The 15,133-nt window shown below is 32.9% G+C and overlaps 1 long non-coding RNA gene and 1 pseudogene across 1 annotated transcript; one reads left to right on the top strand and one right to left on the bottom strand.

Moving 5' to 3' along the window:
• Nucleotides 1–665: 665 nt before the first annotated feature.
• The window catches only part of LOC100794917 (probable glutathione S-transferase), a 44,008-nt pseudogene continuing 29,540 nt past the window's right edge, over nt 666–15,133 (bottom strand).
• On the top strand, nt 6,400–15,062 carry LOC106797156 (uncharacterized). Its single transcript, XR_001386215.3, has 6 exons — nt 6,400–6,655; nt 7,375–7,442; nt 9,940–10,017; nt 14,085–14,379; nt 14,464–14,682; nt 14,767–15,062. It is a non-coding gene; the product is annotated as an uncharacterized lncRNA (long non-coding RNA).

The raw sequence follows: 15,133 nt of genomic DNA, 5'->3' as shown, positions 1-15,133 counted from the left end.
AATAAAATGAGTTTCTTCTTAAGTTAAATTAGCTTTATATTAATTAACCATTAACAAAATTATAAAAACTCTCATATAACTTTTCTAAAAGATGAGAAGACAACTATAAATTAGTAAATGAAAAGTTAATTTTAGCTTATATATGAAGAAGTTTATTTTGTTTTTTTTTTTTCCTTTTAAAAGTGCTTCTAAAAAAGTTTATCAAGCATGCCCTAAGCCTTGCTAGCGGCATTTGCATACATTAGGGTGATGAATGACATATGAAGAAATGGCTTCCAAGACAATATATGTACAAGGGAGTGGTAGTGATTGATCTGTTTAAATCACAAATTTTTACAACTCATTTGTTTATTTTATTGATTGAATTGAAATAGCCAAAATATCGGTGGAAAACCCGTTTGCAACTGGTTCTTCATGGTGACAAATCTGGTCACAAGCTTATTTAGCGACCGTATTTAACTAATTTGTGACCGATTGTTGTGGTCACTAAATGATGTTCTTTTCCTTGCAGTGAATGCCAACAATATCCTTGAGTTTTTTTTGGCATGGAGAAATGCAATCTTGAAACCTCCATGGAAATTCTGAGTTTCACTATTTAATTCTTTCTTTTAGCATTAGGAGCGAGGCTTTGAGTATGAGCCTTGAAATAGGCAACAAATTGGTCCTTAAGTAGGCATAACTTCTTTGACACCTGCATGGTTGCGAAAGTCTTGGCTCCATCTGAAGAGCTTAGGAAATTTCTCACATGTGAACAATTGCAGCCCATTTATATCTTGAATTATAGGTATGAATACAACAACAATATCCACATAACCAAACTCCTCTCCACCTAAAAGCTTGCCCTTCAACTCATTCTTATACGAGATAAAGTACTTAGTTAGACTGAGGGGACACTTGACACACTCAAACTAAGTACCCCCTTTGACAACATATTCACATATTTTATACAGCACGTCTTGACCCTCAACATATATGGACAATGAGAATCACTCAGCCGTGATTATCACCAATAAACTCACTTAAGGATAATTACTTGATTAGAAGTGTCTAAGCATGATTAGAAGGTGTATTACACAACTGGTAATCAGCCATTGCAGCAGCACTTCACTTCTCTTTTGACGTATGCAACTATCCAACACTATTAGAAAATATGCTTTCTACATCGGTTATTTATGACTTTCAACATCGGTTTTTGAACCGATGTTGAAAGTACCGACGTTGATAGTATTATCGTTAACATTGGTTTTTTAAAAACCGATGTTAACGGAAATTACCAACATCGGTTATATAAATAACCGATGTTGCTAATATGAATTACTCCCAAAAAAATTTATATTAATGTTGAAAGTTAACATCGGTTTTCTGTAAAAAAAAAACCGATGTTAACGAATGTGTTAATGTTGACAGTTAACATCGGTTTTCTGTAAAAAAACTGATGTTAACGAATTTGTTAATGTTGACAGTTGTAAAAAACCGATGTTAAGGAATGTGTTACTATTGACAGTTAATATCGGTTTTCTGAAGAAAAAAAATCGATGTTAACGAATGTGTTACTATTGACAGTTAACATCGGTTTTTTGAAATAACCGATGTTAATTAATGTTAACATCGGTTTTCTGTAAAAAAAACCGATGTTGTTTTCAAGAATTTTTTTAAATAATGTTTATGTTTATACAAAAAAAAAACCAAAATTTAACCTGTAAATTTAAAATCAGACCACACAGTACACAACATATATCATTTGCATTCTGCTTTCAAATAGGTTTTAGCAAAAAACTAGCTATCAACAAAGGTTATTCAATGTTAAAATGAAACAACAATTGTAAAAAATGTAATGCAAAGTATGTAAACTAATTAAGTAATCTAAAGTTACATAGTTGCCTAACATCCTATGTTTGATTTCTAACTTTTAGATAATACTATGCCTACTGGATGCGAAGCGCCTTGAATCTCTCTGCTTCCAATGGTCTAACTTCATTAAAATACTGCATGATCAAATAAAAAAATAAATTAATAATGTAATAATAATTATAAGAAAACCAACTTTGTTTGAAATAAACAATTACCATCTCTCAATTATTCCTGAAAGATCCTAAGATTATCGTGGACATCCAGTGCATCACGTAGTAACCACAATCAGTGATTCCTTTTTGTCTATTACACTAAATACATAATGAAATTTGGATATTAATTAAACGTTAACTACAATTAGTGTACACACACATAAAATATATATAAGTAGAAGTTTTATTTGAATCACGTACCTTAACAACAATTCACTTAGCAACAGCATTGGATTTAGGTTGTGGATTATCAAGTCCTTTCAAAGCACTAGTGTTGAATATGAGGAAAATTAAAATATTGATGTTGTTGAGTTATGCCAATGAAAATGTATTGAAAACAATACTGACCTGTTAATTATTCTCTTAAGGTAGTTGTCTGGCCTGTTATGTAAAGAACAAAACCAGACAACTTGGTTTTTCTTAGGCAAAATGACGACCATTTGCCAGTGTCCGCTGCAGTAGAGACGAATATGGGTAATTGCAGTAGTATAGATTATTTAAATTCAGTTGTTGTGTTTGACTTACCCATTCAGGTAGGCTCCAAGGTAAACATCTGATTTTGAACTCTGTATCAAACTCTTGATGTAACTTTCGGATTCAAATTGTGATTGCCCAGATCTCTGAATGGACTGTAGCTCGAGGAATTCATACACATCAGAATTCTCCGCTCACACACTTGTCTCAGTCAGATGGCTGTGTTGGTAAGCCAAAGTTAATTATGTATGAATTTAAAACAATTACTTTGGTAATTAAAAGTAATCTAAAATGGCTTATAGAATCCACAACTGTATAACAAATATGCTGAGACATTGATCACCATGTGCAATTTCAGAGAAATCTTCGTGCTTTATATACAACGGGAAGTTTTGATTAAACACCCCGAATATGGTAGCATCCCACATAACCTGGAGAGGCTTCAAAAACAGTTGTGAGATGGTCAATGTCATCAGGTACAGGGGATCATCGACCTCATCATCCGGGCTTTCTGGAGGTTTTGCTGGAGACACAACTGCCTATTGATCAAACATAGTTAATTAACAAGTTTTGATTACATTGAACAAATTAATGGAAAAAAATAAACATATAATCAGAGTAAAATATTTGTTCTAATAAACGCTTCACATGATGTGTTGGCCAAGAAAGGAAAGGTGTTAAGTGCCTGTCCCACTAAGGTAACACTACTACAAAAAGCAGTTTTAACATCGATTTATTAACATCGGTTTTGGACAAAACCGATGTTAAGTTAAACGCAGTGGCATATTTGTAAATAAAGTATTATTCTTAACATCGGTTTTCCAAAAAACCGATGTTAATGCATACACATTAACATCGGTTTTTGAAAAACTGATGTTAACATCATTAGTTAACATCGGTTTTTCAAAAACCGATGTTAACATATGATATGTTAACATCGGTTTTTCAAAAAACCGATGTTAATGCATACACGTTAACATCGGTTTTTCGGAAAACCGATGTTAACATATCACGCGTTAACATCGGTTTTTGAAAAAACCGATGTTAATATAAACTTTTTTTAATTATTTATATATTTAAAAAAATATATATTGCGTTATTAATTATATTTTAATTAAAAAAATAATAATTAATAAATAATAATAAATTCAAAAGGTAAACATTTAAAAATTAAACTAAATTTTTAAAATGAATTTCGTAATTTTATTTTTATTATTTCATGATTATCATTTAAATATAACACACATTTATATAAATTATTTGATATTAGTTAATTTGAAAAAAAAACTGTTTTTAATAATAGAGTTTAACTTTTATAGAATTTTTATAGAATATTGGTAAAATCAATTATATCGTAAAAAAAATAAACTTTATTACTAATATATTTTGATTTAATTGTTATAAAAATAAAAAAAATCTTCATAAAAAGGTAAATGGAGAATATTGTTTAAAAATTCTATGAAATCCTACTATATTTATGTTATCGTATTATCTTTAAATTAAAAATAAATTAAAATATTTGTATATATTAATTTGATTTATTGAAAATGTATGTTACTGTGGATTAATTTAAATAATTATAGTTATCTCATATATTTGTAGGATTTAAAAAAAATGATATTTTCATTATTTCTAAACAAAATAAAAAGGCAAATAAAGTGACCATGATGATAAAATAACACTCAGACGTGCATACGAATTCTTTTAATTTATAATTGTTGATAATTAAATTATCGATACCAAAACAGTTTTTTAAATAAGTAAAGAAACCCGATGCTTTGCATCTTAAACGGGATGTAGTAGTGTAGCTGCTTTAGGGCCACCAAAAGGAAGGGGCATGAAAGGAGAGATAATGTATTTTTTGAAATAATTAGCATTCTATTTATCATAAAGAATTAAATAAAAGAGATAGAATTATTCAAAATAAGATACATAATCATTATGTTTATGTTTTTTTGGGTGCATAATCATTACCTTTGTGAATTTAATATAGGAAGTCGATATTTAAAACTTAAAATTCAATACTACATATTTAAATTATATTTCAATTAAATTTCAATAATAATTTTTGAAGAAAAAAACAGTATCCTTAATATAAAAGGAGTTACGTAGTTTAATAAAAAAATAATTGTTAAAAAATTATTCAATCAAAAAAATCAAATCATATTTTCTTTTCTTATATATTATTATCCACACATTTCCTTCTTTTACATTAATGGCCATTAATGGCTTTATCTAAAATACTATTTCAGTATATAATACATTTATCTTCTCTCATATAAGAATTTGTGTGAAAAATAAATCACTCACTCACTTTTTAGTATAATAATCATAAATTATATAAAGGGAATTGATAAAAGCCAACTTATTATTATTATATTAATTAATTAATTGTATAGAAGTAATGTAATTCTATAGTTTAGTGGCAAAAGGGCGTGAAACTTCCAGATCCATATTTGGAAACTATCAAAATTCTATCAACTTACTCAAGCCATATTCCAGATCCATATTTTCTGAATTTTTAAAATTAAAAAAATCCTGAAAGGATAGGGAACACGTTATTCCCTCTTCAGTCTCTCTGTTCTTTCACGCGACTTCCCTCTTCAACAACGCCACTCCCTTTATCACGACGGAGGTGACGACCGGAGGACGGCGCTTCCTACTTCGTTTTCTGGCACGGTCCGAGTTCTCTCTTCACTCTTCAGTCATCTCTCCCCCTTTTCCGGCACTGTCCGAGGCGGTCTCACTTCTCTCTCCCTTTTCCGACGAGGTCACCATTGTTTGTGCGTTTTCCGGCGAAGTACTCTCCGTGATTTTCTCTTTTTGCGCTCGATTTCTCTGCATTTTATCTGTTATGTACTTTGAAATTTGATTTCTCCCCTGTTTTTGAAATTTGATATAAAAAAATTGATGTTGTGTTATGTTTTGTTATGTTTTTTTATGTTCTGACTTCTCAGTTCTCATGTTCTGTTTTCTTTTCTCATTTCTGATGTTGTTATTATTGTGTGGTTGTGTTGCTTGAAAAAATGTCTACAACTGTTGGAGGAGAGGGTCAGTTCTAGTGCTACTTGTAGATTTGCTTCCTCATAACTGTAGATGATCATATTTCCAAATCCATAGCTACTCTCCGTAAAACCCTAACCAACACCACAATCTCTGTCAATCGAAGCCCCAAACGCCGTTTTGCAAACGCGTCGTGAACTGACGCACGACATCCTAGCCCAAAGCCTTTTTTCTTTTTCTTTTTTTTCCATTCGTTTGGGGTGTGTTTGGTTTAGACCAGAGAAATAAAGTAGATAGAAATAGAAGGAAGATAATTTGAAAAAGGAAAAATAAATTAGAAATGTAATGATATGATTGTGTAGAAAGATTGGCCTTGCACTTTTAGTCTTGTCTTAAATAAGCGAGTTTTTTTTTTTATCTGTGGAGTTACGATTTCTTATGCAGGTAGGAGCTACTGCATCAATGCTGGTAAGATGCCCCTTTGAATATCAATTTGTATCACTTGTAATTTGGGTTCTCGTAAGTCACTAGATCACAACTGTAAAATAGTTACTAGTATTCCTTTTTGCTATGGTCTTTTTTTCTTTAGAGCTCACTCATTTATATAATGTTTTGTCTGCAATGGATTAATTAGTTGTGTGCATTTGGTGAAGCTTTATTGGCCCTCTTATTTGACTTGTTGAGTTGTTATGCATTACAGATGCATGTGAATCTAATCTTGTTAAACCGTTGTTTCTTTCTAAATATATAGTTTTGATGGTGAGTAGAGTCATCAGCTACTTGTAATTCATTGGTGTCTCTGGGTGAGCTTGGGCGAGGGACACTGCAACTTCTGATGGGCAAGCCATTGCGTAAGTGTCTATTGGGAGATTAGTTGGATATGTTTTTGTCCCTTATGGTTTCAGTATTCGTGATTAATTTTATAGCTTCTGGTGAGACCATCTCCTGATTTGTCTTTCGTATTTCAAATATTTGACAGGGATTCAGTATTAGAACATCTTGTGCGGATGGTGCAGTGTCGCGGATTGTTTTCTACCCACTATCATCGATTAGCTGTTGATTATCTCAAAGATCCAAAAGTATTACCAGTTTTTTATCCGGTGTAATCATCAGTGGTAAATTTTCAGTCTAAGTACCTTAAATATGATTTAATAATTATATTATTCTAAGTATTAATTTTTTTAAATTATATGACAATTAGATAATTCGTAAATCAACGTAAAAAAGGGTAATTATTATTTTTGGTAGCTGATAGTTGTTAACAAGATTGAGTTTCCAAAATAAAAATATATATTGTCAAAAGTTTATCAAATCTACTTGAGAAATTTTTTGATTATTTAAGGGGTAGCAATTTCTAAATCTTAATTGTTGGATTTTATGTTTAAATCACAATATTGTACAATTTATATAAATAAGTTTCCTTTTGATATATTGGTAGTATAAAAAATTGTATTATTAATTAATTAAAGGTTACCTTAAATATGACTTAGTAATTATATTATTCTAAGTACTAATTTTTTAAATTATATGACAATTTAAATTGGATACTAATTAGATAATTCGTAAATCAACGTAAAAAGGGTAATTATTATTTTTGGTAGCTAGTAGTTGTTAACAAGATTGAGTTTCCAAAATAAAAAATATATTGTCAAAAGTTTACCGAATCTACTTAATTTTCTGATGATTTAACGGGTAGCAATTTCCAAATCTTAATTGTTGGATTTTATGTTTAAATTACAATATTGTGTTTACTTTTTTAGCTAACCATACAATTTATATAAATAAGTTTCCTTTTGATATTTTACCAATGCAAAAGAATATCTAATTTGTGCAGGCCGATAAAAAATGAGTTTCTACTCATCAATATTGGTCTTACGTTCCTCATTTTTTGTCATCCTACTGGTATGTATCAATTCGAGACCTTTTTATCCACACTTCTTATTTTTCTTATTAAACCATGGTGCTAACATCAACTAGGGGGAGAAATAAATTATGCAACACATAAATTGTTAGTTTATTTAATCATTTTTATGTTTTTTTTTCTCTCACCAAGAATATGTTTTGACCAACCAATAATTAGAGACTAATTTTTTGTATTCACATTGTCAGGGATCAATTAATATTTTAGTTATTTTTTGTTGTGTACATATTTTACAATAGAAACCTTCCATCTAAAAAACAAAATCTCACGTTCAACGTGTGAACAGTCATGTGAGGCTTATATAAGAAGGTAGATTGAATATTGAATAGAAGGAATCAGATTCGACTATGGGAAAATGATATAATAAGAGAGAATATGCAAATTGGCCAGCATAATTAAAACTGGGGGGTCTGATTGACTAACTGCTATCTTTAAAATATTTTTTACTAAGCTTCCCTGTCACTATTATTTGATTATTCCATAAGGTTTCCCAGAGTATTCCATTCATACATCCTCTTAAAAGGACCGGGTGTGATTAACTTATTTTTACGTATAAAAATTTACTTATTAAAATGATAGAGTCTTTAATCAATTAAGAGGTGATTTTTGTAACAAAATAAGTTTGGCAGAGAGCCGGTTTATTAAAGTAAAAGGATATGATGCTATCCTACCTGTTCGACTAGGGATGTGATTTTGATTTAAAATTAATTTCAATTAAATAAAAAATTAAACTGGGGATTTGGTTAGATTTAAATTAATTATGAAATCCAAACTAAATCAAACTAATTTTTTTCTGGGTTTGTTTGATTCGGTTTTTGCGATTTTTAAAATTTTGAGAGTAAATAATAAAAAAATGCTAAAAAAAATTGTTATTAATCAAACATAAATTAAATAATAACTAATTAAACGGTATAAATGGACAATAAAAGTTCAAAAATTTGAATAGAAATTAAACTAGAGTTAAAGAATAGAAATTAGAAAGTGCCTAAACCAAAACACGCATAAGCATTGACATTTTGTATAAATTATATACTGTGCATAAAATATAAACACACTCAAAGCACTTAAACGGATCGATTTGGTTTGATTTTCCAATCTCAAATGGTGAACAGAACCAAACTATGCGGTTTCAGGAGAAAAAAAAAAGAAACCAAACATAATCCAATAAATTCTGATTTTAAGCCGTTTGTAATTTTTTGGATTGATTTTTTATTTTCACTTCGATTTAGTTTGATTTTAAAAACCCCATGCTCAGTCAGAAAGATTGACAAATTTTAAATATTAATTGATTTCTGAAACACGTGATCTTATTGTGGCAGCTAGTTAAAATTCAGAAAAAGAGGGAATGTCGTTTAATCAAATGGACAATTGAGGTTGTCTCACCAAGAATATGTTTTGACCAACACTTAATTAGAGACTAACTTTTTCTGCATATGGTTGTCTCAATTTTTGGTGTTCTGCTTGTAATATGAAGAAGAACCAGATTTTTTAACATTTTGGTTATCCTTTTTCGGGAATAAGTTTCAATTCTAAGGTCTCTTTTTGAAAGCTATCTTAACTAAGGTTCTACTCGGTGTATATAGAGAACCAATTACTTACTAATTCATAAGAGCAACAAACACACTCTTTACCACTATAGCTGGCAATTAGCAAAATTCACTTGGAATATGGATATTTCTAAGACGGTGAAGAATATTTTATATTGAATTTTCATTTTTTTGGTACATGGAAATGAGAATATTTATTTTAATTTTTTGTCTTGTATACAAGGACTTGGTTGGCCTTTGATCGTGGCTCACGATTGCTCTGTAACAATTTTTTATTTTATTTTTTATAGTTATTCCAACGAATAGAAATTGATTAATTAATTAATTAATTAATTAATCATACTTGGTTAAACATGCTATCTGTTGAGAAGCTAGCTTCCATTGTGCTTTGGAAACTCTCCACTCCATGCAGCTATACTGAAACGGAATCCTGATATTCCTTCTAATTCACACCAAATTACTAGCTTGATTTTTTTCCCGCACATTAATGAATATATATATATATATGGTATTTTAGTTTAACTAAGAACTTAGTTTATAACTTATAGAACTGGATTTATGGTATTATTATCTGATTTTGGTATAAATCCTATTGTATTTGGTGATCATTTTGGCATTTTGAGTTTATTTAATGAAGAGTTAAACTGAGTGTGTTATTTCAGGGGCTGGTACATGTTTCCAATGCTTTCTCATTCCATGTTTGGATACTTTGTTTTGAATGGTAAAATAGTTAGGTGCTCTACTAGCTAGGATATAAAATCGACATGTTTAAAGAGCAACCAATATTGTATGTTTGCACTTCCTTTTATGTCTCATATCTTTAAGAACTCTCCTTTCTAGAATAAATTTAATATAATTTAGAATAAATTGTTCTCATATCTTCTGAGCGCTTATTATACTTAATCTTACTTCTTTTTTTATCATACGCAAGATTGTCTTATGTAGGTGTTCATTCAATTATTTCTTTGATTCTTGCTTTCATTTTGGACCGTGCTGCTCATCATCACAGGTACAAATGTTTGTTACCAATGAATATTTTTATTACGTGTTCACTGTCATTAATGACAATTGATATATGCTCTACAAATTGTGTTCATGATGAGTGAACCTTAGATTCCCGTTTGAGATTGGATGCAATGATTCTTGCGGACAGTTTGCATTAATCATTGTATTCAATCTTGAATTGTCCGTTTGGACAGTTTGGGAAGACTGATATTTTTATGGTAGATTCATGTGTTAAGGTTAAAATTATTTTGTTTAATTTAATGAAATTTCGGTAATGCATTTCTAGTTGTTCTATGAGTGCATACTTGATTATCGGGAAATTAATTTCATCGATTTCATGTCGTGCACTTGGTGACCAATGCAATATGCTGCAAAAATTTTGTCAAATTTAACAAAATAGAATTAACCCTGATGTATGAAGCTACCATAAAAGACGGTCTTCCCGAATGGGATAGGGCCACACCTATAATAAAAAAAGTGAGATTTTCATGCATCGAATAACTTTGAGAGTATGACCGAGTTATTACTTAGATGGATCGAAGTTAGATGAATGAAAGTCGCATCAGCCCAGAATATGAGGAAGGCGTCAAACAATTCTTACAATTTGCTTCAGAAAGAGATCAACCGGATGAAGATGGAAAATATTATTGTCCTTGCTCAATTGTTTGAACGGAAGACGACAAATACTGGATGACATACGAGAGCATTTGTTGTGTGATGGAATTAAGAGAAATTATACGACATGGATATGGCATGGTGAAATGACAGACATGCAGAGTGGGCAGCAATCCAAACCGTTTGATGTAGAAATGGGAGATCGCTAGGAGGATATGATTCGTGACCTTGGACAAGAGTCTTTCCAGCAAGCACATGCCCCTGTGTATGAAAGATTGCATGGTGACTCAAAGAAGCCTTTGTATCCGGGGTGCAACAATTCCTTGACGCTATTGTCGGCGGTGTTAAGTCTAGTTAATGTCAAGGCCAGATATGGATGGAGTGACAAAAACTTTACTTCATTGCTTCAAATAGTGCATGATCTGCTTCCACAGGATAACACATTGCCTAAAAGCTACTATCAGGACAAGAAGATATTGTGTCCAATGGGTATGGAGTATTAGAAGATTCATGCTTGCCCTAGTGATTGCATATTGTACAGACATGAATTTGAAGAAATGTCAAAATGCCCTAGGTGTGGGGCGTCACGATACAAGGTGAAGGATGATGAGGACATGAATTTGAAGAAATGTCAAAATGCCCTAGGTGTGGACCCTCCAGCGAAGGTGTTGTGGTATCTTCCCATCATTCCAAGGTTTAAGTGTTTATTTGCTAATGAGGATGACGCAAAAGATCTTACCTGACATGCAAATGAGAGAAAATCTAATGGAATGGTCCGTCATCCAGCTGATTGCTCCCAGTGGAAGAAGATTGATAGTTTGTTTCCGGATTTCGGCAAAGAGGCAAAAAATCTTAGGCTTGGACTAGCCAGTGATGGAATGAATCCATATGGCAATTTAAGCACTCAACATAGTTCATGGCCAGTTCTATTAGTAATTTACAATTTTTTGCCTTGGTTGTGCATGAAGCGAAAATACATGATGTTGTCTATGATGATATCGGGCCCAAGACAACCAGGAAATGACATTGATGTTTATCTGAGTCCATTGATTGAAGACCTGAGAAAGTTGTGGGATGAGGGGGGTTTTAGTGTTTGATGAGTTTCGCAATGAGACTTTTCAAATGCGTGCAATGCTTTTTTGTACCATTAATGACTTTCCAGCATATGGGAATCCCAGCGGTTACAGTGTTAAGGGTCATCATGCATGCCCCATCTGTGAAGAAGACACAAGCTACATACAACTGAAACATGATAGAAAAATAGTGTACACTAAACATCACCGTTTTCTAAAAGCTCATCACCCTTACAGAAGATTGAAAAAAACTTTTAATGGAAATCAAGAGCACGAAACTGCGCGGATACCGTTAACTGGTGAGCAGGTCTTCCAGCATATGGAAATCAAGAGCACGAAACTGCGCGGATACCATTAATGACTTTCCAGCATATGGGAATCTCAACAGTTACAGTGTTAAGGGTCATCATGCATGCCCCATCTGTGAAGAAGACACAAGCTACATACAACTGAAACATGATAGAAAAACAGTGTACACTAAACATCACCGTTTTCTAAAAGCTCATCACCCTTATAGAAGATTGAAAAAACTTTTAATGGAAATCAAGAGCACGAAACTGCGCGGATACCGTTAACTGGTGAGCAGGTCTTCCAGCGGGTTGAACACCTTAATATTGTATTTGGAAAGACCCAAAAGAAGGATAAAAGTAAGAGTTGCATATGGAAGAAGAGGTCCATTTTCTTTGATCTTCCATACTGGTATGATCTAGATGTTAGACATTGTATTGATGTTATGCATGTAGAGAAAAATGTATTTGACAGTGTCATTGGGACACTCCTTAACATTCAGGGCAAGACGAAAGATGGTCTAAATACCCGTCAAGATCTAGCTGACATGGGCATACGATCGCAGTTGCATCCAAGGTCTGATGGTAAAAAAATATACTTGCCTCCAGCTTGTCATACTTTATCCAGAAAGGAGAAGATCAATTTGTGCTAGTGTCTGCGCCGGGTTAAAGTCCCATAAGGATACTCTTCAAATATTAAGAGCCTTGTGCAGTTCAAGGAGCTTAAGCTGGTGGGGTTAAACTCTCATGATTGTCACGTGTTGATGCAACAATTGTTAGCCGTGGCCATACGAGACATTTTGCCTAACAAAGTCATGTTAGTCATAACTCGTATGTGCTTTTTCTTCAATGCCATATATAGCAAAGTCCTTGATCTTGTTAAGTTTGATGACCTGAAAAATGAGGCTGCAATTATACTGTGCCAGTTGGAGATGTATTTTCCTCCTGCTTTGTTTGACATCATGGTCCACTTAATTGTTTACCTGGTTAGAGAAATCAAATGTTGTGGTCCTGTTTATCTGCGCTGGATGCACCCGGTTGAGTGTTACATGAAGATCTTAAAAGGGTATACCAAGAATCTACATCGTCCAGAAGCATCTATTGTTGAAAGGTACATCACAGAAGAAGCTGTTGAATTTTGTTCAGAGTACATTGAAAAGGCTAAACCTGTTGGCCTTCCTGAGTCTTGCCATGATGACAAAGTGGGCGGTAAGGGTTCAAGAGAACTACATGTTATCACTCCAAGTGTAGAAGATTTGTTACAAGCTCACTTGTATGTGTTGAACAATAGTAATGAAGTTTTGTCATACATAGTTCAGCATGAACGTTTAGAAAAACAAAGTAATCCATAAATGTCAAAGAACTGGGTCTTGAAATATCATAACAAGACTTTCTCTGATTGGTTTAAAGATACAATCTTTGCTGACGAAAATGCTTCTGAAACATTAAGAAAGCTAACTCATGGGCCTAAAAGAAATGTTATAACTTGGCAAGGATACGACATAAACAAGTATTCCTTTTACACAAAAGCACAAGACGACAAAAGTACAATGCAAAATAGCGGGGTCACCCTAAGGGCTGAATCTCAACACTTTGCAACTGTACATGATGACAATTCTTGTGTAGCTTCAATCCCTTACTTTGGCTTCATTGATGAAATATGGGAGCTTAACTATGTCAAATTTACTGTTTGTGTTTTCAAATGTAAGTGGGTTGACAGCAACACCAGTGTGCAGACTAATGATGTAGGATTTACGTTGATAGACCTAAAGAAACTAGCTTACCAGAATGACCCTTTCATCATGGCAGAACAAGCTAAGCAAGTATTTTATGTGCAAGACCCTTGTGATGAAAGGTGGTCTATGATTCTACACGGGAAAACAATTGGTGTTAATGTACAAGATGATGATTCATACATGGACACTTATGTTAGTCCTTTGTCTACATAAAAATCGTAATGATCATGATGAAGGAGAATTAATTAACATCGTCTAACGTAATTTTCTAATATAGTATTTCATTTTAGTACATTCATTTACATAACTCATACAATGTTTTTTGATAATATTAACTAACTCAACTTTTTCTCTTTAAAGGACCATGGCTACTCCACCTGTCTCGCCTCCTCCTCCTGCAGACGCATAACCGTTTCCATCTACATTGAAGCGGACACGCAAGGCAACACGGCTACGATTATTGGCCACTAGACCACCTGGGGCAGAAAGACCTGCGGTCAACGTCGATTCTGCTACCGGCAAGGCCGACAGTCCCCACATGAAGAAATTAAGAACATATTTGGGGATTTTCGCTCATGATAAGGTCGACGTCACATATGACAACTGGAAGGAAGTCCCTACTGCTTAGAAGGATTTGATATGGGAGGATATTCAGGTATTTGAGTTTTCTTTGTTGATTTTCTTTAATAGTCTAAATTTGTTATTTACTTACAATAAAACCTAATTTATTATTTGTCAGGCAGAATTTGAAATCCCTGAAGCTTCTGACAGTAGGACAAAGAAAAAAATTCTTCAGACTGTCGGCGAGCGCTGGAGGTAGTTTAAATCTGACTTGCCTAAGAAATGGGCACTTGTAGGCGACAAGGACGATGTGGACGACATTGTCTGTGAAAAATATGGCATTAGCAAGGAGAAATGAACTCAGTTTTGTCAGACCCGCAGAGACCCCTCATGAAAGGTATATACTTTGTCATTTTAGTTGTTTTCCACAACAAATCACTTCTTATAATTTATTGTAATAATCATTTTCATTAATGTGCAGAAAAAGGTACAGGCCATCCAGAAGCAAAATACTGCCCCTCACGTATTGTCTCGTGGGGGTTATGAATATTTAAAACAAAAGTTCATGGCTGAGAAGACAAAGAAAAGACTGGAAGAAGCTGCCCAGTCTGGAAACACTGAGGGCGTCATTGACCCTCCATCTCCCATCAGAAGCCACGTGAAGTGGAAGATGGCCCGCACGAAAAAAACTGGACAAATGACGTTTGAGGCACCAAAGGAAATAGCTGATAGAATTGTAAGTCATTTTTAATTAATAATTGTAATTATCTTTGTGTATTCTGTGAATTCCTTGGACAAATATGTGTTCGGTACAAGATTCTTTGGAAGAGCAGGCGTCACAGGGATCT

Source organism: Glycine max, chromosome 18, assembly GCF_000004515.6.
Source record: "Glycine max cultivar Williams 82 chromosome 18, Glycine_max_v4.0, whole genome shotgun sequence".
NCBI lineage: Eukaryota > Viridiplantae > Streptophyta > Magnoliopsida > Fabales > Fabaceae > Glycine > Glycine max.
The sequence above is the reverse complement of the archived record's forward strand: the minus strand, read 5'-3'. Positions and strand labels throughout refer to the sequence as shown.